The sequence below is a fragment of the Eurosta solidaginis genome, chromosome 3 (assembly GCF_040869045.1).
Source record: "Eurosta solidaginis isolate ZX-2024a chromosome 3, ASM4086904v1, whole genome shotgun sequence".
Taxonomy (NCBI): Eukaryota; Metazoa; Arthropoda; class Insecta; order Diptera; family Tephritidae; genus Eurosta; species Eurosta solidaginis.
This window is the reverse complement of record NC_090321.1, coordinates 50,620,950-50,643,237: the sequence shown is the minus strand read 5'-3', so window position 1 is coordinate 50,643,237 and position 22,288 is coordinate 50,620,950. Positions and strand designations below refer to the sequence as shown.

General features: G+C 35.4%; 1 protein-coding gene across 4 annotated transcripts in view; it reads right to left on the bottom strand.

Moving 5' to 3' along the window:
* Positions 1–21,726, bottom strand: part of LOC137243701 (D(2)-like dopamine receptor) — a 566,273-nt gene extending 544,547 nt beyond the window's left edge. For 3 of the 4 annotated variants that reach the window (XM_067771670.1, XM_067771672.1, XM_067771674.1), the window contains exon 1: positions 20,415–21,637. The gene's annotated coding sequence lies outside the window, so the exon portion shown is untranslated. Of the gene's footprint in view, positions 1–20,414; positions 21,638–21,672 lie in introns of those variants that run through there. The other variant, XM_067771671.1, reaches the window with a different exon arrangement.
* Between the last annotated feature and the right edge of the window lie 562 nt (positions 21,727–22,288).

Below are 22,288 nucleotides of genomic sequence, written 5' to 3'. Positions count from 1 at the left end.
ATCTAAGAAATTATGCAGCCCAGCGCTAGGTCGTGCTCGTAGTTTTTTATACTCAGTTGAGCAGAGCTCACAGAGTATATTAACTTTGATTGCATAACGGTTGGTTGTACAGGTATAAAGGAATCGAGATAGATATAGACTTCCATATATCAAAATCATCAGTATCGAAAAAAATTTGATTGAGCCATGTCCGTCCGTCCGTCTGTCCGTTAACACGATAACTTGAGTAAATTTTTTAGGTATCTTGATGAAATTTGGTATGTAGGTTCCTGGGCACTCATCTCAGATCGATATTTAAAATGAACGATATCGGGCTATAACCACGCCCACTTTTTCGATATCGAAAATTTCGAAAAATCGAAAAAGTGCGATAATTCATTACCAAAGACGGATAAAGCGATGAAACTTGGTAGGTGAGTTGAACTTATGGCGCAGAATAGAAAATTAGTAAAGTTTTGGGCAATAGACGTGTCACCGCCCACTTTTAAAAGAAAGTAATTTAAAAGTTTTGCAAGCTCTAAATTGGTAGTCGTTGAAGATATCATGATGAAATTTAGCAGGAACATTACTCCTATTACTATATGTATGCATAATAAAAATTAGCAAATTCGGAGAACGACCACGGCCACTTTAAAAAAAAATTTTTTTTAAAGTCAAATTTAAAAAAAAAATTAATACCTTTACAGTATATAAGTAAATTATGTCAACATTCAACTCCAATAATGATATGGTGCAACAAAATACAAAAATAAAAGAAAATTTCAAAATGGGCGTGGCTCCGCCCTTTTTCGTTTAATTTGTATAGAATACTTTTAATGCCATAAGTCGAACAAAAATTTACCAATCCTTGTGAAATTTGGTAGGGGCATAGATTCTATGACGTTAACTGTTTTCTGTGAAAATGGGCGAAATCGGTTGAAGCCACGCCCAGTTTTATACACAGTCGTCCGTCTGTCCATCCATCCATCCAACATATTCCAGGGTTACCCTAGGTTCATTTTCCTACATGGTGATTTTCCGTTATTTTGTCTCCAAAGCTCTCAACTGAGTATGTAATGTTCGGTTACACCCGAACTTAGCCTTCCTCACTTGTTAATAAAAATTTTCATATTTTTTTTAAATGTGAATGTACAGGAAACCATATTTTTTTTTTTTTTTTTTTTGCATTTTAAATTCGCTGGGAAGTATTCGTATTAGTTCGCAGCTGCCTGGAATGGAACAATGGGTGTAGCGCCTGAAAATGTGTTATGAAATTGAAACCAGTGAAACTAAAATGGTCATTCTGACTACATCGGGAATTGTTCTGTATTCGGGGATTTGCAAGGTTACTGATTTCGAGTCCGATGTCAGTTTCTTAATATTCAAAATGGCGTATCCTATGTGGCGGTCAATATTTTTAAAAGTGATTGGATTCTCTGTAAACTCTGTATTCGGGGGGTTTATGACGTCGTTGACTTTGAATCCGATGTCAGTTTTTCAAAATCAAAAATTTCGGATCCAATATTGCTTTGCATATTTCCCTCAACTAGTTGGGAAGAAAACCAATAGTATAACTCTGAACCACTCTAATGTATGCGTTTGTCACTAAACCGGACAGCTGGTGTGGCTTTAGGCTAAGTAAAAACGCTGATAGTGGCATCACTCTAAAGTCACAAAGATTTTATCGTTAGCTGTGTTTATGTGAAAATTTAAAAAGCACATCAAATTCGTATCACTTTAGTTCATTAAATTGGTCAGAAGATTGTCTGAGGGGAAGAACATTTTTATCACTTTTACTCTGTTGTGCGTATGTTGTAGTCAATGCTTAGTTGTGTTCGCATAACGCTATTATCGCTTGGTATAAATAAACTGTTGGGTACAGTCCACGAAGCATTTATTTTACTATCACTATTGATGCATATGAATTCGAGAATGTGAAGAATTTCGCCTATTTGGGAAGTAGCATTAAAAGCAAAAACCATGTCAGCTTAGAAATCAAAGGGAGAAGAACTCTTGCTAGCAAGTGCTTACTGGATGGGACGGACGAAGACGCTCCGGCTAAGAAACTGAAATACATCGATACCGCAGCTTGGAATCAGAGGAAGAAGGAGACCTTCACTGAGTTGGCAGAGGTAGATGGAGTAAGGCGTCCCTTTTTGATCTCAATTGATGATGTATTAATGATGTTACTTGCTTCATTTGTATGTCTGTAAGCATGTTAAACATGGCTCAGTAATAGAGTTCGAAAAGATACCCGGTTCTTAAATAATTAGGGGAGCCCAAAAACTACGCAGATCAGAGAAACGCCAAGATCTGAAAAGGTACCCCGCTCTAAAAAGTACTCGGATCCGAAAAACTACACGCTTCTTATATACCACACAGTTTTGAAAAAGTACGCGGTCTTAAATAAGTACCTAGTCCCAAAAAGTACACGGTTCTAAATAAATACCCGGATCCGAAAAGCGCCCTATCTGAAAACAGTAACCGGCTCTAGAAACATGCACGGCTCTCAAAAACCCATTGTTATCTAACCCGCAATTAAATGTCCTCTCTCCATTGCTCTAGCTGTTAGCCACAGTAAAATGGAGTTTTTTTTCTGTTCACGACGATGTACTACCACCCTCAATGTAAACACAATGTGGAAGGCGCTTCGATTGCCTTATATTAATTTCGAGGGCCCATTGGCAAACACAAGGGTGCGACGTGATTCAGTTTAAAGAAAAAATAGCATAGTCGATGCTGGATATCCTTAGTTCTGCACAAGCCCCCGACGACTTCCAACTTAACAAATTTGAACCTTTAAGGATTGGTAGTTCCATAAAATGTCCTAAGTGTCTTTATCGTTACAACAACAACAACAACAACATCATAAGCCTGGTTTGTCTTCCTTTATTGGCAGTTTACCTCCCTATCCCTTTAAGTTATTCAAATTTTCATCAAAACACACACATACAAACAACGTCAAACATAGACATGCCAAATTTTCAATGTCACCTTAAATTGATTTCCTTATTGCATTAGTCAGACATATTTTTCCCCCATTTCCTGTTACATCCTAATTTGCTTAATGCGTTTTATTATTTGTATGCTATATATACCATTTCTTTCAAACACAACAGCATATCAAATATTTTGGCATTTACTGCCGCTACATTAAACTTGATTGATTCGCTATTAACTTAAATGCACTAACACAATAGAAGTGTCAAACCCATTTAGCGTGTCAGTAAATAAAAATTTATGCATAAAGATATTGTATACACATATAACAACATATATCGTCGCCCACTAAGAAGAAGCATGAATGTGCAATTTTTACGATTTTATAGGCCTCGTTATATTACCCTTTCGATTCTCAAGGTTCTACTTAAATCTAGAGCTTCCTACGCACATGGAAACCCCAATAATTTGCAGTGCCATTTTCACGAATGTATAGTTCAATGACACAAAGTTGAACCAGAAAAATTCATGTAGAACATTCATGTTTCTGACTGGCAACAAGGTAATAAATGTTCTGTTTGCATGACACATTCGTTCATATGGCACAACAATTTTTGAAAAAAAGTAAGAACAGCACACATTCGTATGTTCGAATGTTCCGGTATACGTGCCTGAAGGTTGGGCATAAATTATTAGAGGAGCTCGTAACTCCCCAAAACTTTTCGAGGTTCACATACAATTGCATGACGATTTTTTTATTTATAATTATTTTACCCAGGAGCTATAAAACTACCCATGCGATATATATGCTATTAGAGATACACAAAGATGTATTCCTCAAAAAAAATTATACCGATGAAAAATTTTTAATAACTGAATATTCGAGAAAATGTCGTTGTTTGATTGAAAGTAAACCGGTTTATTCGAAGCCGTTGCCTCTTGCTGAATCAAAACTAAAAGACATCATGTATGAAAAACTGGTTATTTCAAGAATATTGTTCTTATTATAAAAATTCAGAGGGCAACGCTTTACCCGAACCCAACATTTCAGAAGATTCTGATTCTGATTAAAATAAGAACTAGTTCTAAGTTTGCAGTAATTGAAATTGAATTGAATCTGTTTATTTTTATACTGAGCAGAGGGTATATTAACTTTGTTCACATAACGGTAATCCGTAACGGCATAAACTAATCGAGATAGATATAGACTTCTATATATCAAAATTATCTGGGCGAAAAAAGAAATTCATTTAGCCATGTCCGTCCGTCCGTCTGTAAACACGATAACTTGAGTAAATTTTGAGATATCTTGATGCAATTTGGTGTGTAGGTTCTTGGTCAACCATTTCAGATCGCTATTTAAAATGAACGAAATCGGACTATAACTACGCCCACTTTTTCGATATCGCAAATTTCAAAAAACCCAAAAAGTGCGATAATTCATTACCAACAACGGATAAAGCGATGAAATTTGGTAGGTGGGTGGACCCTACGACGTGGCATATAAAATTAGTAAAATTTTGGGTAATGGGCGTGGCACCGCTCACTTTTGAAAGAAGGTAGTTTGAAAGTTTTGCAAGCCGTAATTTGGCAGTCGTTGAAGATATCATGATGAAATTTGGCAAGAGCATTACTCCTATTTCTATATGTGTGCTAAATAAAAATTAGCAAAATCGGATGACGAACACGCCCACTTTTTAAAAAAAAAATCTTAAGTCAAATTATAACAAAAAATTTAATATCTTTACAGTATATAAGTAAATTATGTCAACATTCAACTCCAGTAATGATATGGTGCAACAAAATACAAAAATAATAGAAAACTTCAAAATGGGCGTAGCTCCGCCCTTTTTTCATTTAATTTTTCTAGAATACTTCTAATGCCATAACTCGAACAAAAATTAACGAATCCTTGTGAAATTTGGTAGGAGAATAGACACTGTGACGATAACTTTTTTCTGTGAAAATGGGCGAAACTGGTCGAAGTCACGCCCAGTTTTTATACACAGTTGACCGTCTGTCCTTTCGCTCGGCCCTTAACACGATAACTTGAGCAAAAATCGATATATCCTTATTAAATTTAGTTCACGTATTTATCTGAACTGACTTTATCTTGGTATAAAAAATGGCCGAAATCCGACTATGACCACGCCCAATTTTTCCATATCGAAAATTACGAAAAATTAAAAAAATGCCATAATTCTATACCAAATATTAAGAAAGGTATGAAACATTGTAATTGGATTGCTTTATTGACGCAAAATATAACTTTAGAAAAAACTTTGAAAAATGGTTGTGACACCTACCATATTAAGAAGAATGAAATGAAAAAGTTCTGCAGGGCGAAATCAAAAGCCTTTGGAATCTTGGCAGGAATACTGTTCGTGGTATGACATATATAAATAAATTAGCGGTACCCGACAGAAGATGTTCTGGGACACCCTGGTCCACATTTTGATCGATATCTCGAAAACGCTTTCACATATACAACTAAGGGCTACCCCTTTTAAAACCCTCATTAATACTTTTAATTTGATACCCATATCGTTCAAACACATTCTAGAGTCACCCCTAGTCCACCTTTATGGTGATATCTCGAAAAGGCGTCCACCTATAGAACTAAGGCCCACTCCCTTTTAAAATACTCATTAACACCTTTCATTTCATTCCCATATCGTAAAAATATATTCTAGAGTCACCCCTGGTCCACCTTTATGGAGATATCTCGAAAAGGAGTCCACCTATAGAACTAAGGCCCACACCCTTTTAACATACTCATTAAAACCTTTCATTTTATTCCCATATCGTAAAAACACATTCTAGAGTCACCCCTGGTCCACCTTTATTGCGATATCTCGAAAAGGCGTCCACCTATAAAACTAAGGCCCACGCCGTTTTAAAATACTCATTAACACCTTTCTTTTAATACCCATACCTTACAAACAAATTCTAAAGTCACCCCTGGTCCACCTTTATGGCGATATCTCGAAAAGGCGTCCACCTATAGAACTAAGGCCCACTCCCTTTTAAAATACCCATTAACACCTTCCGTTTGATAGTCATATTGTACAAACGCATTCTAGAGTCACCCCTAGTCCACCTTTATGGCGATATCTCGAAAAGGCATCCACCCATAGAAATAAGGCGCACTCCCTTCCAAAATACTCATTAACATCTTTCATTTGATGCACATGTCATAAAAAGACATTCCAGGATTACCCTAGGTTCATTTTGCTAAATGGTGATTTTCCCTTATTTTGTCTCCAAAGCTCACAGCTGAGTATATAATGTTCGGTTACACCCGAACTTTGCTTTCCTTACTTGTTTTTTTTTTCTTTTCAATACATACTTTCGATAAGATACAGCCGCAGTTGTTTTCCCAAGTTGGTTGGTTGGTTTCTGTGTTGCCCGGCAATGGAGCCGGGTCCAAGTAGCGCTCTAGCGCATCTAAATGTATAGAAAACATGAGTCGCTTTAGCTGATCCGACTACGTTTAATTTTTTTGTATAGCTTTGTTAACAAAAAATTAGATCAGTTTTTAAAGTTTTTGTTGTGCCAGAAAAATTAATATGCTAAATCTCAGAAAATAAAAGGAATGCGAGCAGAGCAATTATCTCAGTTGAAGGAGCATAGTGTGAATATAATATATAGATACGCTTTTACAATAGAAACTAATTCTTTTAATTTTGAGGGAACAATAAACTTTGAAACTCGATTCCTCAACATTTTCATTTTGGCACTTTCAGGCTTCTGGCAAGCGGACGACTATATTATTTACGCGTAAGCATGAGGAGATGTTTTATTTTGTTAGTATATAAAATCTATGCGATTGGACACTAAACTTGATGGTTTTGGTGATTTAACACGCATTCCTTACTACTTTTTTTGCAGCTTTTAATATTTTAATTTTTTTTTTTTCGAGGATAGTCATTGTGCCACCTTGTATCAGACTCCTACTGTAGGACCATTGACGCTGTCATGGCATTTACTACCGTTAAAGCTATCAACCATAATTTGGCAGTCACTCCAAGTCTTTCGTAGTTTCTCATTAAATAATTTATATCTACGTCGGCCGTATCATTAAATTGTGCATAGGTACAAACGACTTTTATATTGAAGAAGCCAGCTTTGATCCTGATACAGTACTTGCCTTTTGTCCATCACGAAACCAACACACACCTCTTATCGGCGGCGATAGATACGTGAAAAAGCCATGTCTTTTCTATAATGTTTCCAGAATGTCGGTGATGTAAGAGTTTCCTTTACAAACACATCAGTAGGGCATCTGTCCTGCTTTTAAGATATTTATCACGGTGGTGAACATAAGTAATAAAATACATTAGGTGCGTTTTACATAGTTCCTTCACTGTTAAGGAATTCATTGGAACTTATTTCATAATTTTTGCTGGTATTTATTTCATAATTTTTGCTGGTATTTATTTCATAATATAATAACTCACAAATTAAATAATACCCAATAAAATTTCTTTGGGAGTTATTTCATAATTTTTTGAGATTGGGAGTTATTTCATTCTTATTGGGACTTACTTCATTGTTTGTAATTCAGGCATTGGGAGTTATTTCATTTTTTTGGGAGTTATTTCATTTTCTTAAAAATACAATTTTATCAAACTTTGACGTTCTTCTAACAGTTTCTATAACTGGTGTAAAGAAATCTGTATCAAAACAATGAGTTATTTTTCAATTATCAATCTTTACGCCATCAGTTCTTGTTGATTTTATTATTATAGATCGGTGCTTAGTAAGAGTGCAAAAAAATGTCAAGTCTTGATTTTGAAGTAGTGAATGGAAAAAGAAGAAATAGCAAATTATTGGGTAATATTGTTCCCGCACCTTTAGAATCTTTTAAGCGCACAAATCACATCCTGTTTTGTTTTTCGATAGATTAATACAATTTGATAGTCACGAATTCGTGAAAAAAATGTGTCTAATTTCACACTCTAGTCACTTGATTCGTTGTTGAAGAAAAACACCTGATGGTGAAGAGTGCTGCCAGATGAGAAATAATAGAAATTAACTGAACAAGAAATTACTCTTGCTTTTCTCAAGTCATCTGCGTAGAACACCTTTCTGCATAGGCGGCCTTCGGCCGAGCTTATAAAAAATAACCCTGGGCTACGCCACGTCATGTCCTTCTACTCAGAAGGGTGTACTACGCAGAAGGACATCACCGTGGCGGTAGCTACGGTTATACACCACACCCGGACTTGGCATGGCGTAGCCCAGGGTAATTTTTTATAAGCGCGGCCAAAGGCCGCCAATGCAGAAAGGTGTTTTACGCAGAATTACTGTGCATGGTGCAGCCGGTGTTGGATCGGATAAAGCTGTAGTCATTGGTGCCATTCGTCGTATCGCTGTAGTCGTAACCCTAACGTAATCAGCTGTTTGTCGTTACGACGGTAAACCAAAAGCCAATTGGTTGGCCACGATACGGTTACGACCTTAGCGGCACCAATAATCGATTGCGTTGATTCTCATAAGGTTGGTCGAATCAGCTGTTATAAGGTTACCGATAAAGAAGATCTACGTTCTGGAATCACAACAGCTACTGCGTTTGTTAATCCAATGGTGTATCCAAAAAATAAAATTGTCAGTGAAATGGAGCCAGAAGAAAATTTTTTTTAAGGTCAGCCGTATCTTGAAGAAGAGGAGGAGGAAGAACAAGATTCCGCATCAAAGCCATCAGAAATACCGCGCTCTCAAATTTTATGCGTAATTTGTTTCGAGGTTGGGCCCAATGTACTATTGATGCCGTGCAAACATTTAAAAATATGCAACGCTTGTGTTCTAATGCTGCAAGCTAAAAGTATTTCCGAAGGACTGGAAAGCTTTAACTGTCCAATTTGCCGTGAAAAGGTCGACGGCACTATTCAAGTTTTCTTGTAATTGTAACTTTTACATATGTACATAATAGTTTGCTGTATTTTTCAAATCTCATTGTAACTGATTATATAGTATAAATATACCATTTCAAATTTTGATTTGGGAGTTATTTCATTTTTTTTTTTTTTTTTTTTTTTGAACTTTTTGTTTCATTATGAAATAACTGGCAAATATTGGGTGTTATTTCATTTCCTTCTTTGGGAGTTATTTCATTTTTTTTTTTTTTTTTTTGAACTTTTTGTTTCATTATGAAATAACTGGCAAATATTGGGTGTTATTTCATTTCCTTCTTTGGGAGTTATTTCATTTATTAAAGTTGGGAATTATTTCATTTTTATTGGGACTTATTTCATGGGAGTTATTTCATTTGGGAGTTATTTCACTGCACCCACAAATAATGCTGTCCATCGCTGCCGTTCTCAATATTTGACCTTTTACTCAAATTTTGAACTTTTTCATACAAATTTGTGTATTGAGAATAGGCAACCGCAATTTTTATACCTTTGATTAAAATGAAATGGTATATTAAGTTTTTCATGAATCTCAAAATTGTAAGTCCTTAAAGGAGAAGAGGTGGACTCACCAATAAGTATACTAAAATGATCAAGATGAAAAGCTAAGTTGATTCATCCATGTACGTCTGTCCGTCTGTCTGTTTGTATGCAAACTAGGCACCCAATTTTTGAGATATCTTGACAAAATTAGGTGAGCGGGTCGGATCGCACCACTATAGCATATGGGGGATATACATATACAACAGATTTTTCAGAAAAGAGGGCTTTTTCATACACTTCTCAATTTATCAGACTGAAGCTTCGAAATTCAGCTTTCTTTTATTGCACATATTGTTTTCTGAAAAAATGGTTGAGATTAGTGGTATGTATAGCAAATATCCCCCAACCGATTGTTCAGATAAGAAGCTTTTCGTAATTACTGCCCCATTTTAACAGCTAAAGGCTTCAAATGTCATCAAATACTTAAATTTTCGTCATATATTGTTGAGAGAAGTTATTTACGGTCATATCTATTTCATGCAGACCACAAAACCTGAGACTTTGCATCCTCACACAAAGTACCTACCTATTTTTTATTTTTTATTTATCTTAAGAATCGCTTAGGTGTGTACATCTGCTCACTGTATATTTGATATTTTATACAGTCGATTATTTGTATATTATGAATGGGATAAATTATTGTTCAGCCCCATGCATGAAACGTCCTTACTTGTTTTTATTAATATGGGCAAAACATTTTCAATTAAAATTGCTTGTTAACTATAAGTACCCACAGGGCCGTAGAGAGAAAATCCGGGCCAGGGACTAAACAATTTACGGCCCCTATAAAAAATCCATTAATACATTTGATTAACTTAAATTAATGACGTCTCATTCATTAATCATTATTGATGGATTATATCAAAGAAAATTTTGCTACATCAACTAAATGATTTTTGGAATAAGAGCTGAAAATAAAATTAACACAGAATACTTACTATTTATACTATTGTATTGTAACGTAGAAAAGAAATTCTCTTTCATCAGTCACATATTGTTTCAAGTAATATTTTCTAGTTATTTGGTAACATTTTAATACATTTCATATAAATTTAATGATGATTATAAATTTTAATTATTCAATATAGGAGGTTCGGATATCAAAGAGTGGCATTTCTTGCTTTTTTTTGCCGCAGAATTTTTTATAATAATATCAAAATTTAACTGTTTAGCCAAAACGGATTCAACACAAAGCGTGGCAAGTCCTGAAACTCGCTCTTGAAATGAACACGATCTATGAAAGTTTTTGATTCTTGAAAGGACTCTGAAGAAACGTTCTGTACTAGCTACAGTGACAGGTATAGTGCAAAAGATACGTAAAGCAACACAAATGTTGGGGAAAATTGTACACAGATTTTGAACATATGTAGATGGCATTTAGCAATTCCAATAGTGACAGACCTTTATCAAACCGCATTCTAAGCTTTGAGAAATGTTGAACTTTTATTTTTCGACAAATCTTGCTGCGCCCGCCCTAACCGTAGTTTCATCAATGTTTTCAAATTACCACAAAAGGCAAAGGTCAAGCTCAAATTTCTCATAGCTGCAAATCATTCAGTCATGCCAGTGATTACCGAACCAACGATCACCAGGAATGTATTGTTTTTAAAATAAGTCTCTGAATCATCCGTAATCATCTCACTTAAATTATCTTCAGAACGTCTTTTGGGGTTTCTATTTCGAATGTCCGGAAACTTTGGCGAGATTTTCAATTGAATAGCCACTGTTTTGCATTCGTTAAAAATTGTTTCCCATTGGTTCCTGATTAACTTCAAATCAGCTAATAAGGCATCTAGATGTCGGACCTCAACATCTATGTTGGCGCCTCTAGCTTGGAGGACCACGTTTCTTTCATTAATGGTAGTCAGTATTTTGAACCAAATTGAGGACAGCAAGATACCTTCGAACTTGTTGATGTACTTGAGAATGTCAGTAATATCTCTGTATGCTTGCGCAGTCAAATTTGGCTTTTGTCTGAAAAACTATGAGGAGAGCTCGGTACATTTTTTTTGAGGATGTCCCATCGTTGTGGAGTGCTACTGAAAATAGTAAAATATTTTTGTACAACTTCGAAGAAAGTAATTGCAGCCCTACAACATTCTGCAGCATCAACACCACATAAATTGAGACTGTGGGTTGCACAAGGCGAGTAATCAGCATTCGAGTTTTTGTCGAGAATGTGACGTGGTGCACCGTTGTAAGCTTCTTTCATATTGGCGCCGTTATTGTACCCTTGTGCACGACAAGCTTTTCCCATTAAAAGATCATATTTACATAGAGTATGGCAAATTAGATCAGCGATTTTCTGACCAGTTTTTTTGGTTACAATTCCCACAACCAAAAACGGTTCTTGAATTGTAAAATTTAGCGCTTTCGAATTGAAATGGAGTTAGCGCAAAATGAACGTAGTCAACGTGAATAGCATCAGGCATAGCATCAACGATAATAGCAAAATACTTGGCTTTCTTACCTTGATCTAATATAGTTTCACTCACGTGCTTTGCACAAATTTCTATAAACTCCTTCTGAATGTCTGGTGAAAGATAGTGAACTTGTAAACGTTTGTGCTGCTGTTGTGAAATCCTAAGTTTCTCCAAATGATATCTAAGTGTCGGATCATAATGGCTTATGAGATCTTATATGCACAAAAAATGTACATCGTTTCCTTCATCAAGATATATACTTTCGCCTTTGAAAGCTAGGCCTCTTTCACCCAAAAATAAAATAGCGTCCAAAATTCTATATAAAATTTCTTTCCACTTTTGGATTTCAGCGATTTCGTGTTCATTGATAAGTGTATCAATCGTATCCTCCTTTTGAATTAGATTTTGTAAAGATCGCCATTGAATATAACATTTAATGCGATCTTGAGTATTTTCGTGTGCTGGCAGTTTATCGTATAGCTTCTTCCATACCTGCAATTTCAAATGACTGCCAGGACAATAAATTTTAGGTCGATTTAAAGTATTGGTGCATAACAGACGACATGGTAGACAATCAAAATCATTGCTACTGGCACTCCACACTAACCAGTCACGCTCCACTTTCTCTCCATTTGGCAAGATTCTGTTTAACGAGATAGGAAATGCCTCGTCATGAAAATCACGTGGAAAAATAACAGGACACTTTTGATGACCTGGACGAATTATTTCGTTGATTTCTTCAGACAGCAAAAACTCATTATTCACAGAATTGATATCGAAGTCGTTTAAATAATAATGTGGACTTTGATACAGAATTGGTGGTATTGTTGGAAGACTTTTTGAAGATGAACCTTCATCAGTGTCACCACGAAAACTTTACGATTTCGGATTCATGTAAACATATATTTTTGTTTGATGTTTTTATTGTCTCCTCACTGTTTGAAGGCCCAGGCAAAAAATCATGATCAATATTTGTTGCTTTTGAAATTGGGCTTAAAATTTGAACATGGAACAACTAAAGACTCTCCAGAATTAAAAAAAAAATGTCTTAGTACCTCTAAATCGAGGGCCCCCTGAGAAACCCCGGGCCCGGGGAGAATCCTCACATTCCTCCTCCCCTCTCGTCGGGCCTGAGTACCCATCTCTCCGCATCTCTTATAGTGAGACAGTCGTCCAATATGATTTAAATTTGAAACTATTTTTCAGTGAAAAGTTTTCTACATATGTATATGTATATGTTCATGCATAAAAGTAGATCGCTTTGCATAAAATTAGTTTTTCAGTCTTTCGCGCTCAGCACTCCTTTTCATTTTAGAACGTTTGATTTTTATTCTTTTAATTTACATACAAATTTCCATTTAAAATTCCTTTGCGTTGGTGTGCCGTTTATTTTTTCTAATTTAAAAATTCTTTTTATTTATTCATAACATATCTTCGCAATGCTTGTATAGTAATAGAACGATAATAATACTCGGTAAGTCGTACAGATACTTAATATTCAAATACGCAAATATTTCGTACTCGATGATTTTTTAAGTGCAGAGTGCAGTATCGATAACTTGTACGGTATGGACTGCGAAGCTCACCCCCAGCTAGTTAGGGGGCTTAGAATACACCCGCTGCATGTATGCATGTAGGGTTGTATGGCGCAACCCTCTCAAGAGATTTCCAGCGCAATTTATAGCTTCTCAAGCCCAATTGTAAATCTCACTCTTTAGCAACCAAAGCTCTGGCGACCACTAGCTCAAAAGAACCAGTGTTGTCAGAACTTTTTTAGAAAAATTACTAGATTGACAAAAATAAAAAGCTAAAAAAGCCTAAATAAAAATGTTTAAGGTTAAGAAAAAACACTAAAAGTTTAAGGAAACTTTCTATGCGTTTTATTAATCTTTTTTTTTCATAACAGACATAACAGAATAAAAAATTATAATTTATGTTTCTCCAATTTCATAAAACAAATAGTTAGCAGATACTATCAGTGTATTAATTTAAAGGAGATACATGATAAATAAAACTTTATTATAGTCTATAAGTTTTCCTAATATGTTTGAATAAGAACGCTGATAAAACTATTTTCAATAAGGAAATCTACCTTTCGTCCTTTTAAAAATTCCATGAAAAATGTAACCTCTACATGCCACACTGTCTGAGAACCTCTTTTTCAAGTTTTTGGTATTTGTTTTACACCGACTCCAAACAAAATCTGGCAAATGAATTTTCGGAGGGAATATTTGCAAAACACATTCTGGGCTGGCCGAACAACTGCCGATGGGTGAACCCCGGTTAAATAAAGTTTTGCAATAGGTTATTATGAATATGAATAAAAAAAATTGAAGTCGGATGATGATTTGTTATAAGTCCAAGCAATTTTATATGTGAAATAAAACTTATAGTAAGGTTATAATATGGTACACAAATCCTTATTCAACCTCGTTATTATAACATCTTATGTAAGCCTGATTTTGGATGGGCTATATATAAGCCTTATATAAGAGGCTCTAATACAGTACGTAGTTTCTTTTAATAAGACCTTATGTAAGTAAGCCTTTTTTCTTAGCACATAAGCCTTATAATAAAGTTCTTATATTCTACCTTATGGTTTAATAATTCCTTAAGTAAATTTTACTTTATATGAGTTATAAGCCTTACACACAACGGTATCTTTCAAACAAATACCATGCCTGTTGACTTAAGTACAGAAGAAATGTTATCACATTCTCGTTGAAGCGATTTGCAACGAGTCTAGTCCGTCGTTTTACGCAGAAAATTATCATTGCATAGCTCCTTTGTCTACATGTAGACTTAGAAACCCAGTTAAATGTTTCTGAAAAATTTAATTTTGCCAGGAAGAGGTGTTAGGTTGATTTTGCCTTAATAAAGTTACTACAACTCGATTTCAGCCTAGCATAATGCCAACATTATCTATTCGTTAGCCCCCCAATTTTTTTTTAAATCTAGCCCAAATTCATTCAATGTTTTTTCTAGATTTTCCTAAATTTTTGAAAAAAGCTAAAAAGACCTAAAAAAATTCTAAAAAAAAACGCTGAAAAAAGATAAATCGAAACTTTTCAAGCTGAACGGAGAAAAAAAGGTAAATCTAGCTTGAAAAAAGCTAAATTGGCAACACTGAAGAGAGCTAAGGAGTGGGGGCGCGATGGGCTAGAAAGTTCAATGGGTCATAATATATCGTTCCAAAGATAGTCGAGCTTGTAACTTAATGGTGCCTGATACCGCCATGTACCGGACTAATATCCGGCAAATTACCATGAATCGACAGCACTCCCCAAAACCAACAACAACGTTGTAGCTCAACAAAATCAACACTGACATGGCAGGAGTAGGTAACATTCGTATGGGACTCGAGTTACACTGCTTGTTACGGAGAGCATTACAAACTCAACCCAAACAGCAAGTAATTTTATTAAAAACCAACCAATTACATACAAGCATATCCTTTACACCTAAAAAAACGGGTATCGACACATATACGTAACATGCCTTTTTAATTTTTTATTATTTGGTGTGCGTACAATGCACGTACATACAAACACTACGCTTATATAAGCATTGAATCAAATCATTGTTTTTCGGGCAATTCTCGGATAGGTAATTTACTATTAAAATTGTTTGATTTGTGGTTTGAAAGCAGCGCTCAGTGCGCTCAATTTATTTTTTTTTTGTTCTCTAGACGAACCCTAGACTCGTGAGATGAAAAACAGCTAACTCCTTATTTAACCAAGGAATCATGGTGCTACCAGAAATTCGTCAGAGCACTTAACACATCAAAGTATGACTAGATCAATATATATATCCGGTTCAGCATCCTTCGAAAGGCGATGGGAAGTTTTTTTGAGGTTTAGAAATCCCACAGCATCGTACTGAGCATAACTCCAGAACATTTTGGTTAGAAAACTTGGGCCACCTTATTAGGTTACAACCATAGAAAAGTTGAACAAATCTAAGAACATCCCAATCAACACATCAGTAAATACGTACAAAAAATCATTCCCTAAAAGGGGGTCGAGGAGCAAGGTGAATATACCATCATGGACCAATGAGTTGGGCATTCTCGGGAAGCAGGAGAGGGAGGTTTTTAAATTGGCTAAAAAAAATAATACCGAAGGGATTACAATTTTCCCTATAAATAAGCGGGACGGGTTCTACATATTTCTATGCCGACAAGGAACGACATCTGCAAGGCAGATATATTTGCACTGAGAAGCTTTTCATGGCACACATGCACTCGTAGTGTTTTCGAAATTACTGCCGTGGGGCGACCCGACTTTCTAATTGAAAAAACGTTTTTCTAAATTTTTGATGCTGACCGGGTAATGAATCCATGAACTTCGGTAGGAAGAGCCTCATGAAAAAAAGTATATGCAAGAAACGTTCTGTTGAAGAAAAACAATCAGGTTTGGAAAAGTCCTTTTTAATGAGAATATAGAATGTAGCCGTGATAGTGAAGAATGTCGGCGCTGAAAAGGCGCTTTTTATCTCAATTTGATATGATGTGATATTAGAGAGAGTAGTGCCAGTGACCAACAACAAAATCGAGCTTAGCCGATGTAGATTTTGATGTTACCTTACATTGGGAGACTGACTACTTGATCTCGTAGGCGTGCTTTAATGTCTTAAGAAGCGAAAAGCAGTGAAAGATAGAGGCAAATATGCACAAACGTCGAAAGATTTTATGCACTAAAAGTAGTAGGACTTAGAGATATTGTTGTGATATAAAGTCAACGAACGAATCGAGTTACAGAATAAGATCTCTGGTTTCAATTAATGAAAATTTGGTTGTACCCGTCTTCCGGAAAAGTTATTGTTGTAGCGATGCGAATGCTCCCGAAGGTTCTTGAGGAGTGTTTTGTCTTAATATATATATTTATTTTGTTTCTAAATATTTTGTGCGTGTACCGTTTTCTTTCTTATCTTTCCGAAAAGTGAACTAAGGGCCGACCTATCCAAAAAAAATCCTATTTATGGTGCGCTTTGCCTGAAATTTGGCGCAATGATGCCTCCTTGAGTTTTTTATTATTTGGGAAACTTTTTTCGGAAATTGGACCAAAGACCGAGCAATTTCAAAAAATCTAGCTAATTATGCGAATTTGCTAAAAAATTAGGTACACGGGTACTTCTTCAACCCCGTTAATATTTGAGAAAGCTTTATTGCCGGCAGGGGGAACAGAGACCACCATTTTCCAACAAAATTTTATTTATGGCGCAATTTACTTGAGATATGCTACAAGAATACATGTTTATCAAGCTAAATATTTGGGAAACTGGACAAAATGTGTACCAGGGTGATTCCAGAATGTGTTTCCATAATATGAGTATGAAGTAAAATGTAATAATGAGGGTTTTAACAAGGCAAAACGAAAATAAGAGATATAATTCGGAATTTGAGATGGAGATAAAGAGAAAGTGTGAGTAAGAAAAATAGAGAGAGGTTAAGCAAAGAAAGTGGAGGTAGGAAATGGGGACAAAAATAGAGAAAGTACGAAATTAGAAGAAAGAAGATTGGAGAAATTGAAGGGCGAAGATACAGAGGAGAGACAGGGATAAGACATGGTAAAGTAGAAGCTACAGTACGGCAAGTGACACTGTTAATTGAGAAAGTAAATACATCGCAGCAAAGAAAATTAACGAGCAGGGGTTGGTTTCACTAACTGTGAGTTTTAAAGTGTACACAAGAAATTATGTAAACTTTGAAATTCTGAATCTGTAAAGAAAACTGTGAATAAGAAAACTCACCGATGTTGATACTAATTTTAGTGATATATATCCGGCACGCTCCGGTAACATGCATCATTGAGGTATTAACCTGAGAATCTTGGGAACGATTTAATATGACCACATGGAGCCCTCTAGGACATAACGCCCTCCCAATCCCTAGTTACATGAGGAACTAAGTGTCGCCAGCGCTGCGGCTGTTAAAGCGACAGGATTCACCACGGCTAGGTGAGGTTGACAATTGGGATGGATATGTTATAAATTGCACTGGCAACCCTTTAAAAGGGTTGCGCTACATAACCCCTTTTGTCATTTCGGTATTTTAGTCACCTCTTATGACAGGCATACCTGCCATGGGTATATTCCACCCTGAACCGCTGGGTTTTCACACTAAGTAAAGCAGAGTTTACAGAGTATATTTATTTTGTTCGCATAACAGTACCCCGTAATGGCATAAACTAATTGAGATAAATATAAACTTCTATATATCAAAATGTTCTGGGCGAAAGAGAAATTCAATTAGCCATGTTCGTCCGTCCTTCTGTCCTTAAACACTTGAGTAAATTTTGAGGTATCTTAATGAAATTTGGTATGTAAGTTCCTGGGCACTCATCTCAGATCGCTATTTAAAATTAACGAAATCGGACTATAACCACGCCCACTTTTTCGATATCGAAAATTTCGAAAAACCGAAAAAGTGCGATATTACATTATCAAAAACGGATAAAACGATGAAACTTGGTAGGTGGATTGACCTTATTGCACAGAATAGAAAATTAGTAAATTTATGGACAATGGGCGTGGCACCGCCCGATTTTAATAAAAAGTCGTTTAAAAGTTTTGCAAGTTGTAATTTGGCAGCTGAGTATGTAATGTTCGGTTACACCCGAACTTAGCTTTCCTTACTGGTTTTTTTTTTAAATAGCGCAATTTAAAATTTCTAAACGCACTTTACGTCAAATTGACCATTGAGTTAGTTGACCTTAAAGTCATTTAAGGTAGTCAAATCGTCATATCAATTGATCGTATAGCGTGACTTAATATCACGCCATTAGTGTAGATACTGGAGGAAAACTGAGTATACTTCATTCGCATAAATTTTTCCCTTAATTTCCAACAACCTTTTTTCAAGCTGCTTGGCTTGAGAAATTCACTAAAATTCACTGCATTCTAATATATGGCTTCCAGCTCCTTTGCATTTTATGAAAAACAAATTTTAGTTTCCCCTTTCAATAAAATTTGTATGAAATACTTTTTGCCGTTTCGCGAAGTAACCCTTTCAACCAAATACTATTTGTTTTCGTTTTCTTTTATAAAGGTCTTTAGTATAGTATATATATATATATATTTTTTTTTGCTGCAATACTTTAAAACAAGTCTTTCGCTTTCCTTTTTTCCATTCACTCGCATTTATTTATGTGCAAACGCTCTTTATAATTTATTTGAAAAATTCCGCAAATAAGAGCTCATTTTAGTAGCGCTTTTAAGCAAAAAAATAAAAAATATTTGTTTTAGCTATCTTTTTGATTACTGAATTGTGTAACATCCGGTTTTTTTTTTAATGTAACGCATGTTACAAAAACGATATAATTACTTAATTGTGTATTCACAAATACATAGAAAACATTTTTTTTTATCAAGCGTGGCACTTCCAGGATCTGATACCACTGACTAATCTTGATCTTAAGGCTAGTGACGTCAGAAAGCAGTGCTCAGCCAGAATATGCAACAAGAGCCTACAGTCCCCTCTTTTCAATGATAAGAGTAACTTTGTTAGTCCAAGGTTGCCGACGCCTTTCCCGCTTGGTCAATCATGTGCACCTCTCGCCTTCTCTTAATCTCGCAAATTTCAAAGGATCCGCGCTTTTTAGCTAGTTCATCCACTTTTTCATTCCCATCTATTCCTATATGCCCTGGGACTCAATATAGGTATATGCTTTTCCCTGTCCCGGTTCTTTCCAGGTATTGCTTACACTCTAACACACTTTTAGATGTTATGCTATGTGAGATTATTGCCTTAATTGCTGCTTGGCTGTCAATATAAAACTTAACACGGCTGCAGTTTAAGCTATTCTCTTCCAGTGTTTCTACTGCTTTGGTTACGGTTAATACTTCCGCCTGGAAAACGCTGCTGTGAGCCACTAGTATTGTGGCTCTTAGAGCTGCTTCGAAGCGCAGATGCGGAATCGGGTAGTTTGTTCATCCTGATGACGCTATACTACTATGACGATATGGTCAGCGCTCAAGCTGCCCCAAGGCACTGCGTCTAAGAAGTCTTGTACAATTTAATCGCCTTTCCAGAATCCTTGATTTGAACTTTGCCATGCCAAGTTCTCTGTTTAAGGCACGCATTGAGTCTTATTACTTATCTCAATAAATCTCACTAAAATTGTTAAACTAATACTAAGTTAACCTGTAATCTAGTCAGCAAGGTTGTTACCATTTGACTTAATAAAGATATATGAAATATGAAAGTGTAAAATGTTTTTTGTTTTTTTTTTTTGTTGCATGGAAGAAAATTTAAAACATCCTTGGAAAAAAATTGCCAAAATCAATGCAATTTTTGAGAGATCTATAACTTGTACTTTGTGAGACTACTATTTATTGGGCTACAAAACTGCATACTCGAAAAAATTCAAGGAAATCCAAATAAAAAGTTCGAAATTTTCGTAAAATTTTATCGAATTTTCAAACTTTTTTGAAAACTTTTTTGAGTTCGTTTCGCATAGTTTTACTTATAGACGACATAAAAAATGTTTCTTCAAATGTTGAAAATAAAAAGAGCGAAACTTTTTTTACGAAATTTGAAAAAAAAAAATTGCCACTGCTAGTTTCCGTTCGTTGCTGTGTATTGAAATTTGTCATAATAAATATAAGCACTCACCCTACAGGACATACCGCAACTGCTTTTCAAAATTTGTTTTTTTTTTTCAGATTTCCTCTATAACGAAATCAAATGCAACACAATACACCAGTAGCCTTTTTTAGTTATGATGAAATGCCAAAAGGCAGATTTTGATATGGGTGTGATCGAAGAAAGGTCACACACACAGGAAATTGCTTATTACTTATGATTTTCATATAATTTTTATTTTTTTTCACTTTTCATTTTTTTTTTTCCTATGCGCAATAACACTTTTTTTTACACAAATGTCAAATTGAGCATTTTGTTGCTGATTGTTAGTGGGCGTCAATACGCACACAAAAAAGCTTACATGTACATGTATCTATGTGTGTGTATGAAATCATTACACTATAGAAACACAAAACATAGCAAGAGTGTGCCTTAAGCCACTTGATAGTTGATTTGAGCGTCGTGTATAAAGTTGGTTGAAACCTTTTTTATTTGCACAATATAACAATAGAGTGTTGATTTATAAAAGCAGCAACAGCAGCAAACAACAACAACAACAAGCAGGAGATTGCTAGCTGCAAATATGAAGTAACTTACACAATTATCAACACTTCTATAACTTAGATGTACGAAGATACGTACACTTGTATGTGTGTAGGTGTGTCTATGAAGAAATTTTCACGTTAGAGTTTGAATGTTTTTTTAAAGTTGAGAAAGTATTGATTTAACTAGCGCAAACTAGTTTTGAGTTGACCAGCTAGCAACAAAGTTAAGTCCATAGAGAGTTGAAGTCATAAAGGATTTGCTATGATGATACGCTAACGATTGTAGCATTTTATGAGTGATCTTATTATTTACTGAACTTTTTTTTTTTTTTTTTGTAATTTAAAAATTTATTTCCCTCTTGGGCATGCTTAACTATAATACTGTAACTCACACTACGCGTTTGCAGTTATTAAGCTAACGCTTTATCGCGCGTAACACGAAGAAGGGCGCACAAAGCGCAGAAAATTAATAAAAAGTTGACAGCCTTTCCTGCACAATTTTTAAGGAAGAATTTTTTTGCAAAAAATTTTTAAGATAAACTAAATAAAATTGCTGCTAAGGAAATTTTTTTGTTTTTTTTTTTCAAAACTTTTCGTATATGTTTTTTTCAAATTTTTATAAAATTGCCAGCAAAACGCGCACAACTTTAAACTTTCAAATTCGCAATCGGTGCTCACGTACTGCACCGCCGTAAAGATAACCGTAAACTGTTCGCTGCAATAGCAAAATCAGTAGCTACTACCTACGACAGCACAGACATCGTTGCCCAACGCAAGGCGCACACATACAAGCAATACGAGCTAAACCGAACCATTCGCATAGCATGCAAGTAGAAGGCGTTCGCAGCTTGTTAGCCCATTTCGCACTGACGCGTTGAGTTGGTTGCAATAAAATTTATGAATGAATTTTTGGCGCGTGTAGCAAATTGGCGGAACAAACTGGTAATGAAACATTTGTAGCGCAGGCGCTTTAAGTGCGTGTATAATGGTTTATAACAGTTTTTGAAAAAAGACAGAGAGTAAGAGAGAGAGAGTGAGATAAAGGCAGAAGCAGGTGTAAGTGTGCATTTGAGCAAATTTCTTTTATCGTTATTGTCAAATAAAATGCACGTGTTAGCCAACAAGTGATAAGCGCTTGTAGTAGTTGCAGCAATTCGCACTGATAAGCGTATAACAAAAACATAAGCAAACGTGTTCTTATAGCGCAACATACGTTACACAGGCGTGGTCGTATGGTATACACGCATATTTTTATACTCAGTTGAGCAGAGCTCACAGAGTATATTAAGTTTGATTGGATAACGGTTGGTTGTACAGGTATAAATGAATCGAGATAGATATAGACTTCCTTATATCAAA